This window comes from Sphaerodactylus townsendi, linkage group LG03 (assembly GCF_021028975.2).
Source record: "Sphaerodactylus townsendi isolate TG3544 linkage group LG03, MPM_Stown_v2.3, whole genome shotgun sequence".
In the NCBI taxonomy this organism is placed as follows: domain Eukaryota; kingdom Metazoa; phylum Chordata; class Lepidosauria; order Squamata; family Sphaerodactylidae; genus Sphaerodactylus; species Sphaerodactylus townsendi.
The window spans coordinates 35,332,494-35,352,244 of NC_059427.1; the positions used below are offsets into that span (position 1 = coordinate 35,332,494).

The 19,751-nt window shown below is 41.4% G+C and overlaps 1 pseudogene; it reads left to right on the top strand.

Moving 5' to 3' along the window:
* Positions 1–13,001: 13,001 nt before the first annotated feature.
* Positions 13,002–19,751, top strand: part of LOC125429433 — a 29,300-nt pseudogene continuing 22,550 nt past the window's right edge.

Genomic DNA, 19,751 nt, shown 5'->3' on the forward strand with positions numbered 1-19,751 from the left:
AAAATCTGAACTGTAAATAAACAAACAAACAAAACCAGGCGTCAAAATTCCCCCAATTTTTAAGAAAGAGTTGTTTGTGGGCCTTTCCCCACTTTCTTGGATCCTCCCTATGCCGCGCGCTGAGAACAGCGCACGGCATCCCAGACGCGCGCCCAGGCGTCCCCACGACCCCGCGCTCTGCGAGGGGGCCTCAAAAGGCGCCCTTAAGAAGAGCGCCTGGGATGCCACGCGCTGAGGGGGCAGGAAAGTGGCAGCGTCGGGGCGGCTACGCTGCCGCCGCCCCTCTCGTGGGGAGTGCCGGGGGACCCCGCGCTACTCTCCTCAAGTAGCGCGGGGCTTAAGGTAAGTGGGGAAAGGCCCAAAGTCTGTGCAAACAGCAATTTATCTGTTGAAGTAGCAGCTCCCACCACAGGGATCCAAAGCTGCTCAGAGCAACTTCGGGCAGGCACAGACTCCCCTCATAAACACATGCACAGCCCCACAATTGCTGGGTTGCTTGAAGCCACTCCAGTCAAGTGAGGGAGGCCTCCCCCTTTTCTCGCTTTCTGAAGCTAAACTAAACAACATGGGCTAAGAAGTATGCCAGGAACCACTCTGGACCCAGGCATGCCAGAGGACGCAGGAGAAAGGAGAAGTAAACCACAGCAGGCTTGACAGTAGAGGCAGGGAACCTCACTGGCCCTTCAGACCTAGCTAAACTGGGAACAATAGGTGAGGAAAGCATCGAAGGGGAGGGTTGGTGGGATGATCAATGAAGGTAGGGGGTGGGAGGAATACCAAGGGTGGGGGTAGGTGAGCAAAGCAACAAAGGTGAGGATGAGAGGAATGCCAAGAATGGTGTTCGGTGGGGAGATCAGTAAGAGTGGAAGTGATAGGAGTTTCAAGGGCAGGGATAGGAAGGGACGTAGTCTCTCCATAAATGTCTTGCAGGTCCCCACTTGATCCTTCTATATTCAATAGGAATGTGCTGAGTTTTTCTGTGTAGAGACCAAACTCCGAACTGGGTGTAGGAGAGAAACTGAGGCTTTAAAAAGACAATTCACTCATTCATTTAGGTTTGATAGCTCTCCATATGAGAGCATCCCTGATCGGTCAGATTTTTATTTCCTTCCCTATTCCCTGGAAAAGAAGAAAGACAAACATTCCTGGTCAATGGATCCTAATAGATCCATTGACCAATCAAGGACAATCCATTACTTGATGCTTTAAAAGGCAAAGTTGGTGCTCCTGTGGTCAGTCTTGGCACTGTTACACTTTCTAAATGACTGACCAAATTGTTTGCACAAGTGTTGCCTTTTTAGCATACAACTCTCCAGTTGGTACACTGTTGTTATCAAAAATTGCACATGTCAGGAAAACCTATGAGCACAATTGCAGATTTTACTCAGCCTACAGAAAGGAATTATGAAGGCACAGCAGAAAGGTTGAGTAGTGGGGCTGCCAAGACACTCATCTGGAAGCAATGGTTATTGTCCTATAAGAGGTGGCAAGTGACTAATACGAAGAAATCTCTTCACTGGTCCAGAAGCTAAGCAAGTCTGGGTCTGGTTAGTGCCTGGATTGGAGATCTCATAGGAGCACTATGTAATGGAAGAAAAATGGGCTATAAATGCAATAAATAATAATGATGATTGCAGCCTTAATTATATAGTCAAAAGTTTAAACTGAAGCAAGAACGTCTCTTCCAGTAAATTAATAAAAACCTCTCTCATTCCCCCATGAATGGTGGAAAGGGGTACTATACCTCTCAGGCAGCTATGCATGTGTAAGATCTTGTTTCTGGTTCACTTAATGTGTTCAGAGATTTTCTTTGTTTTCATTTCATTCATTTTTTACTTTCATTTTCACTTCCTTATTATTTTTAATGGGAAGCACATTTCAGTGGGAAACACCTATAGTTAAATTGTAGCTTCTTGCTGTTCCATCCAAAAAGGGACAGTTTTCAGAATTGTACATTTATCTAAGTATCTGCCTTGATTCCCTGGCATTCAGCAATTCCTGGCATCCAGGAAGTGCAATCTTTTCTGTCTGTCACAAACCGTAATACTGCCTGGCCTCTGGGGTTTGCAAGCAAACTGTTTGCTTCTGTTCTCTTCCCTTCCACCCCTGCCGTGAAATGTTAGCACAGAAGTGTCAAACTCGTGTCCCTCCAGATGTCATGGACTACAGTTCCCATCATCCCCTGCCAGCATTGTGGGATTATGGGAGCTGTAGTCCATAAATCTGGAGGGCCGTGAGTTTGACACCTATGTTAGAGCAGCGATTCCCAACCAGGGTTCCGTGGTACCCTGGGGTGCCGTGAGCGTGTCCCAGGGGTACCGCAGCAACACTACTGGCCCCCCTCACTTTTGCGGTGTCTCCCACCGGCACCAGCAAGGACATGGAGCTGGCCCAGGAGGCAGGACCTGCCGCAAGGTCAACAGCCAATTCCCACACACACACACCAGTGTTTCCCTTCACACTGGGAGGGGAAGGTGGGGGGATGGCAGGGGTACCGTGAGATATGAAGAGTAAGGTCAAGGGTACTGTGATGTTGAAAAGGTTGGGAAACACTGTGTTAGAGGGTTCGAAGAGATGATTGTGACAACTACCCTCTATTTGCATCACTCTCTGGCATTGAGGATAAGAGTAATAAAAGTTGAATCTAGTGTTGCCAGCTCCCAAGTGAGCACTGAAAATCTCCCAGAATTACAACTGATTTCCCAACTACCTTAACTGCTTATTTGTCCATTTAAGATGTTCTTTATTTTATTTTATTTGCTAAATTTATATCCTGTCCTTCCCAGCTGGAGTTGGGCTCAGGGCAGCTTACACTTCTTCTCCTGAAGAAAATTGCTGCTTTGGAAGGTAGACTTCTTGGCATTATACCCCACTGAGTTGGCAACCCTAGTTTCATCTGCTTTTCCCAACATCACATGGTATCTGGGTGATGGTGTTAACCACTGTCCTCTCTATGGTTACCAACCTCAAGTGTGCCTCTATAGGTCCTCTCTCTCCCCTCTATAGCTCCCTTCTCTCTATAGGTCACGTCTACCCCCAAATTCTGCCCTCTCCAAACTCACCCCTAAAATCTCCAGGAATTTTTCAATCCCAAATTGTCAACCCTAGGCTGTCCCATTCTGTATCACAGTCTGGTATAGTCTGTCTCAGAAAAATATGTTCCTAGGGTTGTATATTCCTCTGCCACAGAACTCAACATGCTGGACCTTCTTTGTTGTAGAATGCTCTTCCATGGATCCTAGTGCCTACCTAGCCCGGCAGTTTGCAAAAGCCAAGTATTGGTGATAGTTGAATTATAAATGCTCTTATATCAAAGTACCATGTTCAAATGCACAAAATAATGGTTTTGACAAAGGCAGGACATAAAAATGAATGATAGTTATCATATTCAATTGGGACTATATTCTAATGCTGTATAGGGTCCCTAACATCATCGGGACCCATCACTCTTCTTGGGAGGGTTGCATATGGGTTCGTGGGATACTGTTTTAGAATGAAAATTTTAAACTTTTATATATTTATGTTTATATATGCTTTTATATTGATCACCGCCCTGAGCCCTTTGGGGATAGGGCGGTATACGAAATCAAATAATAAATAAATAAATAAATAATGCGGAAGCATACAATTTTCTCAATCGATGCACCTCAACTAACCATATTAACATCTTTTTCTGAGACAGAGTATAGAACATTTGACTGTTCTCCCAGTGACCCTGTCCCCGGAGCAACTTAACCTAGTACTAACCACTAAGGATAAAAGAATGGGAAAAGGCAGAAATTCACTCAAGCTTTCAAAGAACTCTGCTTACATTCTCTAAATTAGACAACCAGGAATCAGAATAACAAATATATATATATCAGAATAACAAATATATATAATATATATATTAGTTTTCCTACTCATTTTTATAATAATTAATATAATTAATATAACCTCCTCTTTCCTGTTTTTAATTAATAAATGAATGCCCATTCCTACTGCTAAGGTTGCAAGCTATCTTAAAGGATTACCCATATTCCACTAAACTGAAGTTCCCTGAGAACACAAAAGACATCACTTATTTTGGTATATTATAACTCAATATAAAAATTAACTTATTTCTGTAGTGCTATTTTAAACTGACGGCAGTGAACTGGACTGCCAAATTCACTTTTTATTACATCTGGTGCTGTGACTAGTCAAGGGACAGCTGTGTAGATGGGATCAAATCCAAGGTCAGCTATAGTGCACACTGTGTAACCTTGTCTGGTCAATATCTCTCAGCCTAATTAATTTCAATTAATGTAATTACATTATCTATAAATACCCACCTTCCTCCCAACCACCTCGGATGCCAAAGCAGCTAATAACAATATAAAAACAATGTGAAACCTCACAGGTTGTTGGGATAATTGAACTGGATAATCTGTTCATTCTTTATCACATATATCTATGAGCACCAAAACAAATGTTATGTGACTAAGATCCAAGTCTATCCTTTAAGCTATTTTCCACTTGGGAACATCTTTCTTCAATTTCTAAAAATATTGGTGACATTGCCAGAATTAATGGGGACACAATTGAAGCATATTGAAGTAATTATATACCTCTGTCTTTATTGATATTTCCGATCTGTTTTCAGTAATGATAAAATGTAACAGAACAATCAAAATATCAAGCAACAATTCCACACAATTGCTACAAAAATGATCAAGGCTAGAGGTGCGCATTCGTGCCAAAAATATATCCAAAAAATACCTTATCTGCTATTAGAGTTAAACTACCAGAGACAGTTCTCTTCATGCCTGGAGTACATGCTGAAGGCAGGAAGGAAAAACACTTTAAGCTTCAGCAAATGTGACCATTACAGTTACTCACAGGTTTCTTCCTATAGAATGCTCTGTTAAGTGACAAGGTGTGAACTGTCTTAGAGTTAAAGATTTCACTGTACATCACTTAAAGATTGCCCTCAAGCATTCATTTGAACCATTTTGTAAGTATCTTGTTAAGTTCTTCACTTTTCAATTTTATTTTAATGTATTGGCAGGACTTTTAACATTGCGTTTTTTAATTCTTAATTACTTTTATTGTGCTCTGTTTTTGTTATGCTTAATTTTGTACTCCGGACAAGAGGCTACTGTTACGACAGAATATGGAGAAAAAGAAGTTTTCAATTGGCAATGGTGTTAGACAAGGTTGTATTTTATCAGCCTATCTCTTCAATTTGTACGCAGAACATATCATATGAAAAGCTGGAGTAGATGAAAGTGCATTGGAAACTGGGGGGGGGGGAGGACCATTTGCAATATGAAGTTTGCCAATGATACTACATTATTCACAGAAAAATACTGAAGACTTGAAACAACTACTGCTGAAAGTGAAAGGAGAAAGGGCCAAAGCAGAACTACAGCTGAACATCAAGAAGACAAAAGTAATGACTACTGGAGAATTACTCTGAAAACATTCTGAAAGCGGCCTGAAGCAGGTTCACTGGAGAGGCAGTACAATTTTTTTTAAAGAAATACATTACTAACCCAAAGAAGAATTTCTGTAGCAAGTTGCTTCAGACCTTCTGGAAAATATTGATCAGAACTCCATTTCCTGACATTACAGTCAACGTGTGGCCACTGCCAAATCAGCATCCCTCCATCTCCTCATTCACTTTCTTTGCCTTGGTAAGTGGCAGCGCACAAAATGGAGCTGGGACAGGAAAACTGACACCTCAGTGGCATAACATCTCTCATTTTTCTTTCTATACTCTAAAAAGAAGGGAGAAACTATCACTGCCCCAGAAAGGAAGCTCTGCTATTTTATCTCACATCACATTTTACATTATTAAACATTACAGGAAAGAGGAGAGGAGAAGATGTGAGACTGCTGTTTTTGGCGGCCACCACACATTGGCTGTAATGTGCTGTTCTAAGTCATATACACCCATACACATGCAACCGTTGCTATGCAGAATCTTAATATATGCAGCTGCTATATTCAAAACATGTGTTTGTCATTAGCTTAGCAAAAACAGTCATATGATTTGAGAATGTTCTATTACCTTTCATTTTTCTATCTCTTTCCACCAAAAATATCAGCAGAATGATAAACAAGATATTTGGTTTCATAACATAGAATGTGCCAGTATATGTTCCTTTAAAGTACACGCAATTTCCAAGCCACGATCAATAAGTTTGGGACTGCTAACGGTTCGGCTAATGGTTGGATAAGATGAACACCAACCATCCCGTTGTACTTTCTAGCCAGTTGCCAGTAGTTCTTCTTTCAGTGTTGATTTCTCTCTTGACGTCTGAAATCAAGATTTCGTTTGGTATCACAGCAGGTGTTTCAATTCATGTAAGAGTTCAAACCAAAAGTCTGTTTTGAGTGCTAGAAAGTATTATGGTCAACAAAGGTGACAAAATAGTACTTTAGTGGTGAGGAAAATCTGACACTTCAACAAGAACAGGACATATATCCAATTAAAACATGATTTACAAAAATTAAAACAAAACAGATGTTGAAGTTCCAACATCTGCTATCTTAACCTCTGCCTCCTAAAATAAAGCATATTAAAGCAATTATTAAAAGTTACTTCAAAAAAATCTTCACTTTCTGGATTTTATAAGTTCAGAGGGGCATGGAGTTCCATTGTTGCAGGTCATTGACCAATAACATTTCTCTCTGCATAGCAGCTATGCCATATGTAACTCAAGAGTGCTCTTGATAAGTCTTAGACATCACAGGTTTACAAAGGAGGAGCTCTCTTAGATATGTTGACCAAAGTCTTTACCCCAAAGTCCCAGAAATAGTCTACTTGCCCAAAAAGCAAAATGGTTTCAAAAGTTTTAGCCCAAGAACTTTTCTAACTAGTGCATGGATGACATGATTCACAAATTGGATGGACGCTGTGCTTTCATTACACTGTAGCCACTTAGAATGTGCACCCGTCCAGCATGCATACAGAAAAATCAAGATTTGGCTGAAGGTCATTCCGCACATGCAGAATAATGCACTTTCAAACTGCTTTCAGTGCTCTTTGAAGCTGTGCGGAATAGCAAAATCCACTTGCAAACAGTTGTGAAAGTGGTTTGAAAACGCATTATTTTGCGTGTGCGGAAGGGGCCTGAGATTCAACTGTAGACCAAGGTGAACCACCATTTCTGATCCCAAGGGGAGGATAATGATGGCTTCTGTACAGGAAACTCAGGAAGAATATGAAGCATTTTGAGCTTTTCAAACTATTAGGAACAGTACCATGTAAGTACCATGGGGGTTTCCCATCTTTTAGTGCTTCTTCAGACGAGTTTATTCACTTTTGATCGTCACTGTGGCACAGTGGTTGGAATGTCAGCCTACTTTCTCAGCCTAACCTGCCTCACGTGGTTATTGTTATGAGGAAGACAGTGATAAGCTGCTTTGGGTCTCCACTGGGGAGAAAAGCAAAGTATCAATTTAAAAGTTGTATGTCACATTTGAACTGGGTTTTTTTGTTTTTATTGACCTCTTCCGCACACGCAAAATAATGCATTTTCAAATCACTTTCACAACTGTTTGCAAGTGGATTTTGCTATTCCGCACAGCTTCAAAGAGCACTGAAAGCAGTTTGAAAGTGCATTATTCTGCATGTGCAGAATGAGCCATTGTTTGTTTTCTGCTGTCAAGTTACATCTGACTTCTGGTGACCCCGGTGGGGTTTTCAAGACAAGAGACTACAGAGGTGATTTGCCATAACCTGGCTCTACATCATGTCCCTGGTATTCCTTGGAGGTCTCCCATCCAAATACCATCCAGGGTTGATCCTGTTTAGTTTCTGAGATCTGACGAGATCAAATTAGTCTGAACTATCCAGATCAGGCCTCGAACAGTAGACTTATCACTAAGAATTGTAAATGTTTTAAGTACAGTTATTGTACAAAGCGACCAGCCCTTTCTGCATGAGCCCCTGAAAACATTTTGCAAAAGTTTTCAAATGTTTCCTCCACACTCAACCCCTTGAAAACACTTCCTGGCCACCATTTTGTGGTCATTCCAGGATTTGGAGCTTTTTTACTACTTCTTAGATCCGATCAAAGCCTTGTGCTGTGATTCTGTAGGGGTCATGTCTATGTAGCTATGTAAACATGACCCTACCCCCCAATTTTTAAAAAAAACCTGATGTAAATACAGCACAAGATGGCCTGTGCGATTTCAGAAAATGGCACTGACAAGGAAGTTTGGGGACTGCTGAGTGGCATGGGAAATGTTTTAAAGCGATCCACACAGCAAGTGAAAATGCTTTCACAAAATAATCACTTCCAAAAAAAAACATTTTCAAAAAAGAATTGCTTGAGACCAGCATGCCAATAGAACATTTTCAGGCAGGAAATAAAATGTTTTTGGCTAAAAAACCAGGCAGGACTCCATGGAGGAAACGTTTTATTTCCTGCCTCAAAATATTTTATTTGGTTTGTGCAGAAAAGGCCCCCCTCTTTAGAGTAGCAATAATATCCAAAGAAAATATGGAGCCCCAAATTCTGCTTTGTGCAGTTTGCATATTTAAGTAATTTACCATGTCATCCTATGCAGTTGTACACTTCTAAACCCATTGATTTCAATGAACTTAAAAGGGTGTAACCTGGTTCTGATTCCATTGCATTCTCAGTTTGAGATCCAAACTGTGTAACTGGGCTGGTGTTTTATCTTAACCACCTCTTACAACTCCAGATTTTTGTTGTTGTTTCAGCAGCTATTCCAGCAGCCAAACAGTGCATTGGAGTTCTCCTTGTTTTCAATTGTGAAATCTTCTCCAAAGAAGATGGGTTCAGAGAGCATGTGATTTTTGGGGCATGGCTCTTGCACAATTTAATTAAAATGGCCAATATCCATGCACTGTTTGCTTTATAAACATTTCCAGTGTATCAGTAGCCAACCTAAATCTCCCACCAGACAAGTACATACTGTGTTTCATTTCATTATTCCTGAAAACGACTAGAACTAGTTACAGCTGGCTGAAGTGCTCGCCATTGGGTGCTGAGGACGAGGCATGTTCAAATTAAACATGAACTCGGTGTTAACTTTAAAACATATTTTGCTCTGAAAACTGAGAGCTCCTTATGATTGTCTCAAAGCTAAGGAGAAAAATATCTGCTTTCCATTATGCTAATAGTCTTTTCTTCCCCTTGTCAACATACGCCCCTGTCAAAGAGCAAAATGTGGCTCACAGTTTAGAAAACACCCCCTACTCACATATATAAACTCTACTCCCATGAACTCTTTGTTGTTTTATCTTGGTTGTTTTCTCAAGTTAGGTATAATCTCTATGGTTAGTTATCTCAGGGCTAAGTCATAACACAGTGGTGCACATGCTGATATTATGGGCAGAATTTGGAGGCTGGTTGAAACTGGGAATCTCTGCCAAGTCCAACACACTATTCTGTCATTCATGCAACTAGCTCAGTCAGCGGCAGTGCCCTTAGAAGTTAGCCCAGGCTGCCTGAAGAAACCAAAAGAGTAATAGGAATACTCCTGAAGTTTCAAAGTAAGGAAGCAGCTTTGAACCATGGGGAAGCTGGGATATATATGCTTTAACACATAATTAATAACATGCATAAAATTATGAACATTTCAGGCATGGAAGTTGTCGGTAATTCTCAAACTTTTGTCCCCAAAGTTATTTTGTAACACCATTATCAAATTTGCCGATGACACAACGGTGGTGGGGCTCATCTCTGGAGGGGATGAGTCTGCCTATCAGAGTGAGGTGGACCAATTGCTCTCATGGTGCAGGGAAAATAACCTGGTTCTTAATACTAACAAGACAAAGGAGCTTATAGTGGACTGTAGAAGGAATAGCTCAAAAATTCAGCCCTTGACTATAAATGGAGATCAAGTAGAGCGGGTGGCTAGTTTTAAATTTCTGGGCGTTATGATTAAAGAGGACTTGACTGGGGCGTTCAGACTGCCGCGGTGGTTAAGAAGGCCCAGCAAAGACTGTACTATCTGAGACTTTTAAGGAAACAACAACTGAATGGAAAATTCCTGGTGTCCTTTTACCGCTGTGCTATAGAGAGTGTCTTAACCTACTGCATCTGTGTATGGTTCTCCAGTTGCCCAGTGGCAGATAGGAAGGTGCTCCAAAGGGTGATCACTACTGCACAGAGGATTATCGGCTGCCCTCTCCCCTCCTTGGAAGAACTCTATAATTCCCGAAGCCTAAAAAAAGCCCAAAATATTCTGAGACCCGTCTCATCCAGCACACTCTCTTTTTGAACTGTTACCATCTGGCAGACAATACAGGTCTATCAAAACTAGGACAAAGAGGCTTAGAGACAGCTTCTACTCTAGAGCTGTGGCTATGCTAAACTCTGCGGCTTCGTGTTGATGTGTTTGGGACTATGTAGGGATGGATGGAGGAAGGGGAAAGTGAGGATGGAGTATTTTATTTATTTATTTATTTATTTATTTATTTATTTATTTATATTTTAGATTTCTAGGCCGCCTCTTCCCCGGAGGGCTCGAGTCTGAGTCTGAAATTAGTATGAGATAAGTATTAGAAATTAGTATGAGTCTGAAATTGTGTGCATCGAGGAATGCTGCTGTAAATTGTGTCATTGTGCACGCACAACGACAATAAAATGCTTATGCTTATGCTTATTTTACTGAACCGCATCCTTCAGCTATATGCAAAGATTACCTGCCTCCTCTGCCTGAAGGGTTTCTGCTATTGACTACTTGGCCTGAAATTTAACTTTCTCAGAGGTATTTTATCTTCGTTCAGCACTTGTCATCATGTCCTCTTCTCTTTGATTATCTTTCAAATTTTTCCACCTCAATAAGATGATTTCTTTTTAATTGAAGTCCCATGGTGTCGTCACTGCTCCTCTGACATAGCAGTAAACAATTCTTCCTAACTTCACCAAACAGATTCAGTGTCAGTGATGTAAAACAACACAAGGACTCCTCCCCCCCTCTCGTTTATGTCTAAAGTGTGATTGTATCCTGGTACTTTTGTTATTAGACGTGGTTTCTTTCGCCTCAAAAAGTGAAAAGGTAACAAAAATTATGAAGCAGGTAGAGCACTTTTTTAAAATACCTGGAAGGTAGCTTTAAGCTCACTACAAGGCACACGAAACCATGTTTGAAGTTGGTAATCTGTAACATCCAGCAACACAGTTGAATTTTAACCAGGCCTTGAAATTGGGTTAAGGTAAATGTTCTCACAGATGTCACCAGAAACTGGTTCCCTGCATGGTTGTAGATATCCCAAACTTAGTTTATAAAAAGCCTCTTGGTAAACATCCAGCCACAAATGTCCATATGAAAACCGAAAGTAGAATTTGATTAATTATCAGGAAATGTGTATTGTCGAAGGCCTTTACAGCCAGAATCAGCTTTTGTGAGTTTTCCAGGTAGTGCAGCTGTGGTCTGGTAGTTTTTGCTACTAACATTTCACCCACATCTATGGCTGGCATGTCCAGTAAGATGTGTTTCCCTCCATGACACAGTGTGGAGTGATTGTGTGATCCACACTGTGTCACATAGAGAAATGCATCATACTATGACATACCTTTGAAGATGCCAACAATAGACGCAGACAAAACATTAAGAGCAAAAAGTACCAGACCATGGCCATGCAGCCTGGGAAACCCACAATATCCAGTATCAGGAAATACCTCATCTATATATATAAAAATGGAACCATTCGTTTGTTGCTTCGAGAATAACCCTGCACCTGCTGGCCCAAACGCTCTGAAAATTTCACAGACAATTACTCATTCCCCTGACTGTGTTCTTATGTACCTCCCACTGTCAGACAACACACCTGAGCCAGGTAAAACATCTTTTTCCTGGCGCACCAGGCCATGAAGCTGCCTGTTTGTAACTGTCACCCTTAGAATGTTCGTGCCCTTAGAATGTTCGCTCAGATGGCCAGATATGAGCAGTGAAAACAGTACATAGGCAATAACTCGAGTGGACGTGAAACACATACACACGTTGCCGTGTGAAATGTCAGGTGGGGTTCCCCCCGCTCACACGCAGGTACTTTTCACTCTCTGTGCCTCACCCACTACTACCACACAACACACCTACTCTCATACACATTCAGCAGAGGGAGAGGGAAGGGATGGAGGGAGAGGCATGCAAGGGAAGAGAAGGGAGGGAGGGGACAGAGAGTGTGGGGTGGCAGGCAAGGGAGGGGAGGGGAGGGGAGGGGAGGGAGCAGGCCCAGCATCTGGATATGACCCACCCACCCTAGCAGAGGGAGGCGGAAGGGAGGGAGGGGGAGGGGTGGCATGCAAGGGAAGAGAGGGTGGGAGAGGGAAGGGACGGAGGGGGAGGCATGCAAGGGAACAGAAGTTAGGGAGGGGAGAGAGTGAGGGGTGGCATGCAAGGGAGGGGAGGGAGGGGGCACAGCATCTGGATATGATCCACCCACTCTAGCAAAGGGAAAGGGGAGGGAGGTAGAGGGAGGGGTGCCATGCAAGGGAAGAGAAGTGAGGGAGGATGTGGTCACACACATCAATGATATCGCACAGTATCAGCCTGCGTGTTTCCATGAGCATGTACTGCTGGCCTCTGCAATTGATTTGCTGCTACTGTTCCTTTCCTATTTCACCACAATAAGCCACAGCAACACGTGGCCGGGCCTCGCTAGTAACTACATAAAGATTCAGTAATAGAAAAAAGGAAGAAAAAGCAAGTACCTACTGGAAGTCAAGTCAGGAGCTGAAGTAATGTACTTGTCAATCACAGAATCACTTACAATTTCTCCCTCTTTTGCATTTGTGAATGCAGATGCAGCCTTTAAATTACCTCACAGATTATATAGTCTGCTTTTGGTGCATGTGCCATCAGCAACGTCTATTCTGATGTGGCCACAAGAACTAGTTGCAAGGGGAATGTGAAGAGGACGGTGTCAGAAAAGACATAGAGGCAACAAAGTAATGATTGTCAATTTAAAAACCCTCAAATGTAATTGTTCTTTCTTTTAACTATGTGCCTTTTAGCAATTAGAGATGTCACTCGTTCTTTTCCACCCTGGCAAGATGTTCTCCTGACTGAGACATACCAGGAAACTGAGGGGTCATGTCAGCTGTGGCCATGATTGTAGAGGCAAGCATAGGAATCATCCTGGGGGTTGTGGTAATGCTGGAGGCATGCATCACCACAGAATTAATGTTGACACATATCATCTTGGGTATTTGGGGAAAGTTGGTATGAGACACTACCATTTCAAGAAGAACCAACACTTTTGCCTTACCGTCAATCTAGGTAAACTCTGTATGCTTGTCAGTGAGCCGACAAGGCTCGATTATTGGAAAAATCAGGCTGGGTTAGCACCTGTGATTGATGTGGTCCACTTCAGGCTATTACAAAGTCCTGGACAAGGGGAAACTGCCTAAACCGCCTGTAATTGTGAAAGCAAAGTTCTTCAGCTGGAAAGCAGGAGAGAAAATCAAAGCAGTTGGTGGAGCCTGCATACTAGTAGCATAAAAGACTTTCATACATACTCAGGTTTAAATAAACATTATTTCAGACGTCAAAAAAAAATAGTTGGAGATGTCAGCAGAAACAGATGTGAGGCTGCTGCAAGAAAGTAGTATGGAATTACATAAACAGATGAATCTGAACTGCTTAAATGCTCACAAACAGCCCTCGAACGATCAACATGGTGATTGCAACTGGTCAACCACAGTAGCGGGTAATCAAACACCTTTGTTTAAGGCAGCTTTTTAAAAAACTGATTAAAATATATGCCTTTATGTGAAATGCTAGAGTTGAGAAAGGATTAGGAAGAGGGTTTTATGGATACCGTGGACTGCTCAAAGAACAAATAAATGGGTTCTAGGTCAAATCAAGCCTGAACTGTCCTTAGAAGCTACAATTACTAAACTGAGGTGAAGTCGGTACGGCGACGCAATGAAGAGACGAGACGCAGCGATATCATCCGGTGGAGAGAAGCCAGCGGCGGGCTAGCACAATCCGTGGATCTGGCTACTCTGCTGTACCGTGGTCCTTGGCACCTTTTATTAGGGTTTGGGGAAGGCGGGAGAGCGGGAGAAGTTGCGCAATTCATGGCCTGTGGGGGCAGTGCACGTGCAGGAAGAAACGTCTCCGTCTGGGTCAATTCCACATCTGGGGGTCTTGTGACCCATGACTCAGACATCTGGTGACCTGTGAGTCAGGGGGATCTCGTGATGTCCTTACGTGGAACCCAGGAGGGCACAGATGGCGCAGGCATTCCTGTGCACTTTCTGAGGCTCTACTGGGTCCCCTGACGCACCCCTACACTGAGGATATCATACTTTGGTCACATAATGAGAAGCCAATAATGCTAGGAATAGTTGAAGGCAGCAGGAAAGGAGGAGGACCCAGCTGTGGAGGCTTATCTGGGGAATTCAGATTAGCCTGTACACTCCCACACACGCCAGCTGGGTGACCTTGGGCTAGTCACAGCTTCTCGGAGCTCTCTCAGCCCCACCTACCTCACAGGGTGTTTGTTGTGAGGGGGGAAGGGCAAGGAGATTGTAAGCCCCTTTGAGTTTCCTGCCGGAGAGAAAGGGGGGATATAAATCTAAACTCTTCTTCTTCTTCTTCTTCTTCTTCTTCTTCTTCTTCTTTTAGATTAAGGATTTTGGATCTCTCCCTCTGTAAGTTTTCTTTCAAGTGGAATAGATAAAGTAGTTATAGGAATCTGAAGGGGAAGTAGAAAGTAGGGAGGGAAGGAAATATGGGAAGGAGGGAGGCAATATAGGATGTTTTAGTTGGGGGATTGAGAGAGATAGACAATTAGATATGATTGTAATATATTAACAACTGTAAACAGTTTTTGGTTTTTCTCCTTACTTATATTATTATTTAAAATCAATCAATATAATTATATAAAAAAGAAATAATACACTACCTTTCGGTATATTGCTTTTTTAATACTTTAAACAGTCATTATTTGAATCTAGAGGTAGGGCAAAGGGGAACTGCACCTGGGGCGCGCGTGCCCTGTGTCCTTGCCACAGCCTCACCTAGGAATGCCCCGCCCCTGGAATGCCTGGTCACGCCCCTTTCATGCCCCGCCCAGCCCCATTGGCGCTACGCCACTGTTTGAATCCCACCACCATCGGAACCTGTTACTAAATTTTTTGAATCCCACCACTGCACTAAAGGAACAAAGAAATGCCAGTGATGAAATTTTTAAGACACTGAAAAAAAGTAAAACAGGAGAAAAACCTGATGACAGAAATACAAAATATGATAGAAATATAGTTTCCACTGAAACTTCAACCAGTAATTGAGCAAGTTCATTTGTGCATTTTCCTTACAATGGTATGAAAGTAAGAATTCAAAACACCAAGGCTCTGAGTTGAACTAACAAATAGAAAAATTCCTTTTGCATTCCTGTTCAGCCTAACTAGTCTGTGATGGAAGTTACAGTAGCAAACAAGGCTCAAAGGAGGGCACAGCCCCTACTTCTTCCTTGTATTTAGCTTGCCCTCTTGGATAAGTCACTTGTCTTCATTCAGCCTAGCACTTTGTGTCCAGTGGTACCCACCAAAACCTATATGGGAAGTTTATACATAGGGCCTGCATGTTTAACTATCATAGGCCCATTCCGCCCAGCGCAAATAAAACATTTGGGAAACGTTTTTAAAAGAACCATTTGGGGGGGTTTCGTCCAGATAGCACAGAAAAATAAAACGTTTCATGCAAAAACAGTTCTTTTTTCCTTCCTGCTGCCCGACTTTAAAGCTTTCAGTTTCATTTTATTGCACCCACCATTTTGTGCCTGTTGTGATTCTCTATGTCACCCACCATTTGCAGAATTTTTCCCAGGGATGTTTCCTCTGCTAGCAGCGCTGCTGGACAACATCTCACTTATTTAAATACATGAATCAACTCAGCTTTGCGTGCCAATTTTGGCAATGTGTCACTTTTCCTTTTTTGTTTTGAATGAGGCATCTTCAAAGCCACTGGTGGGGGAAACAACAGGAAGGTAGAAACATTTTAAAAACATTTGCGGGGGGAAAGTTGCTACTTTAGCATTCTTGCAATCATCCATTTGGAGCAAAAATAAAATATTTTCAAAACGTTTTGGGGGGAAACATGTGGAATTCCACTTTTTAAAAACATCCTGAAACTTTAATTTGTGTTGTGTGAAATGGGGCATGATTAGAGGGATCTTTAGTGGTGGAACAAAGAAAATAAAAACAGCTTGGTAAAAAGGAGGCAAGAGGGAGTATAATAGAAGAACCTGTAGTACGTGAAATAATATATACAGGCACCAGCTGCCCTCATCATCACTTGTGACGTGTAAAGCACAAGTATGCACATGTATAAAACCACTTTGTGATCGCTCATATCCAAAATTCTTCCTTGTGGATCAGAGTGTCCTCTTTTCATTTTCCTTTATACCAGTTGTTCACAATCTGGGGTACATGTACCCCCAAGGGTAAACGCTAGTGTTCGGTGGTATGTGAAAAAATTATGTAATAGGTTTGCTAATATGGGGGTACAGTTTTAGAGAAATGAGTGGCCAAGGGGTACACAAGTAAAAAAAGGTTGGAAACCACTACTTTATACTATTAGCACCTTTCACATATAGTCATATGTATAGTTTTTTGGTAGTGAATTGTATTATTGGTTAGAGTAGGAAGTGTTGCTAAATCTTAAATCGTGTTACTATAGATTTCTGATAGGAAGTCGCTATCTGGATTTTCTTAGGCTGTATTATGCTAACCTTGCTATAAAATGATTTCTGTTGTCTGATTGTTTGGGTTTTTTATTGTTTGTCATTATGTTATTATATGGCAGTGTAATTATTGTGTGATTTAGTTGAGATATTGGGATGTTATTATATGGACATGTTATGTGATGATGTTATTATTGATGTTACGATGTTATATTATGATGTTAGGATACTTTGACACCCAGTTATATTAAAAATGTTATGATGTTATGTTGTTGATTATGTTTTGTTATGAGGGTTTTGTTATAATATGTTATCATGTTGATTATGTTTGAGTATTGTTGATATTGAAATATTCTCCATGGTTTATTGATCTGGCTGTTTATTGCTGATGTTGCTGATGTTAAGACTATTATTATATTGTTGTGCACCACTCTGAGCCCTTCTTGGGAGCACGGTATAGAAATTAAACATTCAATTCCATACCATATCTTGAAAGAGACTAAGGCTCATTCCGCACATGCAGAATAATGCACTTTCAAACTGCTTTCAATGCTCTTTGAAGCTGTGCGGAATGGCAAAATCCACTTGCAAACAGTTGTGAAAGTGGTTTGAAAACGCATTATTTTGTGTGTGCGGAAGGGGCCTAAACTTCAATTAAAATGTGATTTTTATTTTTCTATATAGGACCTTCAAGTGTTGTGTGTATGTTTGTTTAATGCTGTCAAGTTGCTTCCAATTCATGGTGACCCTATGAATTGATGTCCTCCAAAATGCCCTATCATTGGCCCTTTCCCCACTTACCGTTTGCTGCGCACTACTCTCCCCAAATAGCGCGTGGTCCAGTGGTGCTCCCCACGAGTCCAGGTGGCGACAACGCAGCTGCCCCAACTCTGGCTCTCACGTCCCCTCGGCGCACGTCATTTCTGATGCTGAAGAAACGGCACCTTCTGACTGCTCCATGCTCTGCTCTGGAACACAACCCCATGGCGGAAAATGCTCGTGCTGAGAGTAGCGCGCTGCAAACCGTAAGTGGGGAAGGGCCCATTAACAGTCTTGCTCAAGTCTTACAAACTGTCCATCACAGACTTTTTTCTTGGCAATACACAGTATCTGTAACACCCTCTTTGAACACCGAATTTCAAATAAATCTAGTGGTATTACATTATCCAATTAAATCTTGAATGAATGGGATACTAAGTTAAATCTTTGTTCAATAGTATCTCTGGTATAAGAATCTGAGACACTTTCAAGTCTTCCATTAAGCTGCCCAGCTGCAACATTTTTCAAAAAACAAAAATCATGAAAGATGAAAAAAATATGGAAGAACAACATTTTTAAAAGCTATGCAGAAGAAACTTCAAAGTTTCAAACTTGCACCTAATCATCGAATATTAAAGCAAAAATATCCTGCAATTGTAACTAAACAAACAAACACAATCTTTGCTAATTTATAATTTTTCTTATTTTGAAATATTTATGCATTATTTTAAATATACTTTTCATGGTGGAGTCTATGAGAGAGTTGGCGATAAAATGAGACAGATGTACTGACCGTGGTTACCATGGGAGCTGTTTCCTAGCAATGGCAAAGCAGTCATCAAAGCAGTCAAATATTTCTTCTCTTTCTTATATGACTTGTTTTTACTAGATTGCATAGTTTGAGGTGCAAAGTCAGAAGAGTAAAAACAGTTGGGGAACTGTATGGTCACCTGGCTTTAGTGCCACTCTGGCCTGGAGTTCAAGATTTTTTGAAAAAGTAGGCATCCCTTATATGTAGTTAGCATTCAAGAATTTAGCAAAAGTTACAGCAAAGGCCTTTTCCTCAAAAAGCATTTAAAACATTCTGAAAACATTTTTAAAAGAACCTTTTGTTTTTTGTCCACAAAGCACAGAAAAATGAAGCGTTTCTGCTGAAAATGGTTCTTTTTTAAAATGCTCTTCCACTTACTGTCTGTGGTTTGCTGAACATTCCTATGGAATCTCATCTGGCATTGCATTTTCCCACTATTTCCATCATTGCTGTACACAAATAAACTTGTTCTTGCCTGGCGATTACGCAAACACAATGTTTTCCTTTTTTGTTGTTTTGCGTGAGATAGATTCGAAGCTACGACAACTTGATATCTATATTGTGTCATCTTAGCTTCAAAATTACCTCACAGCAAACATTAAAAAGGGGAAAACAGCACATTTGCATAATCCCCAGGCAAAAATAAGTCTATTAGTGCTCAGCAATGACAGAAATAGCAGGCAGACACGATGCCAGATGAGACAACATCCATAGGAATCTTCAGCAAATATTGAGCAGCACAGAGAATCACTGAAGGCAGAAAATGAAGGGTGCACAAGAAACAAAAGTGGGAGCTTCTAATCAAGTGTGAGAAATAAAATGTTTCCTAAATTTCACACAGTGAGCAGAAAATGTTCTGAAAAATGTTTCAGAAAAAAGATCACTAAATAACCATATCTAAAATAAATGATTTAAGGAGAAAATAAAATGTTTCCCAAAAGTTTGGAGCAAAAAGTTGTGCAGGACTCCTGCAGAAAATGTTTTATTCTCCTTCCTCAGAACATTGTGTTGTGCAGAATGGGCCATAGAGCTCTCTCTCCCACAGAATGGACTGTTGAACACACGCATGAATATGTATGAAGCGGCCTTGTATCAGTGCTTGAAGGTCAGTACTATTGAGTAGGGTTGGAGATTCGGATGAAACAAATACCAGATTCAGCCCAAATCTGGGTGAATTTGGCCATATTCGGACAAAAATTGTCCGAATATGTCCTGCCCAAATATGAACGAATCCGAATGCAAGGTATTTGGGCTTTTTTGTGTATTTTTGTGTTTTTTCACATATCAACCTGCAGGGAATGCACTTTTAAAGCTAGGGGCACCAAAATTCCAGGGTATCATCCAGAGACTGTCCTGATTATACCACCCAAGTTTGGTGAAGTTTGGTTTAGGAGGGAAAAGTTATGGACCCCCAAAGGGGGTGCCCCATCCCACATTGTTTCCAATGACAGCTAACAGGAGATGCCCCCCCCCCAACCTAACTTCACCAAACTCTGGTGGTATCATTAGAATAGTCTCCCTGAAATTTTGGTGCCACTAGCT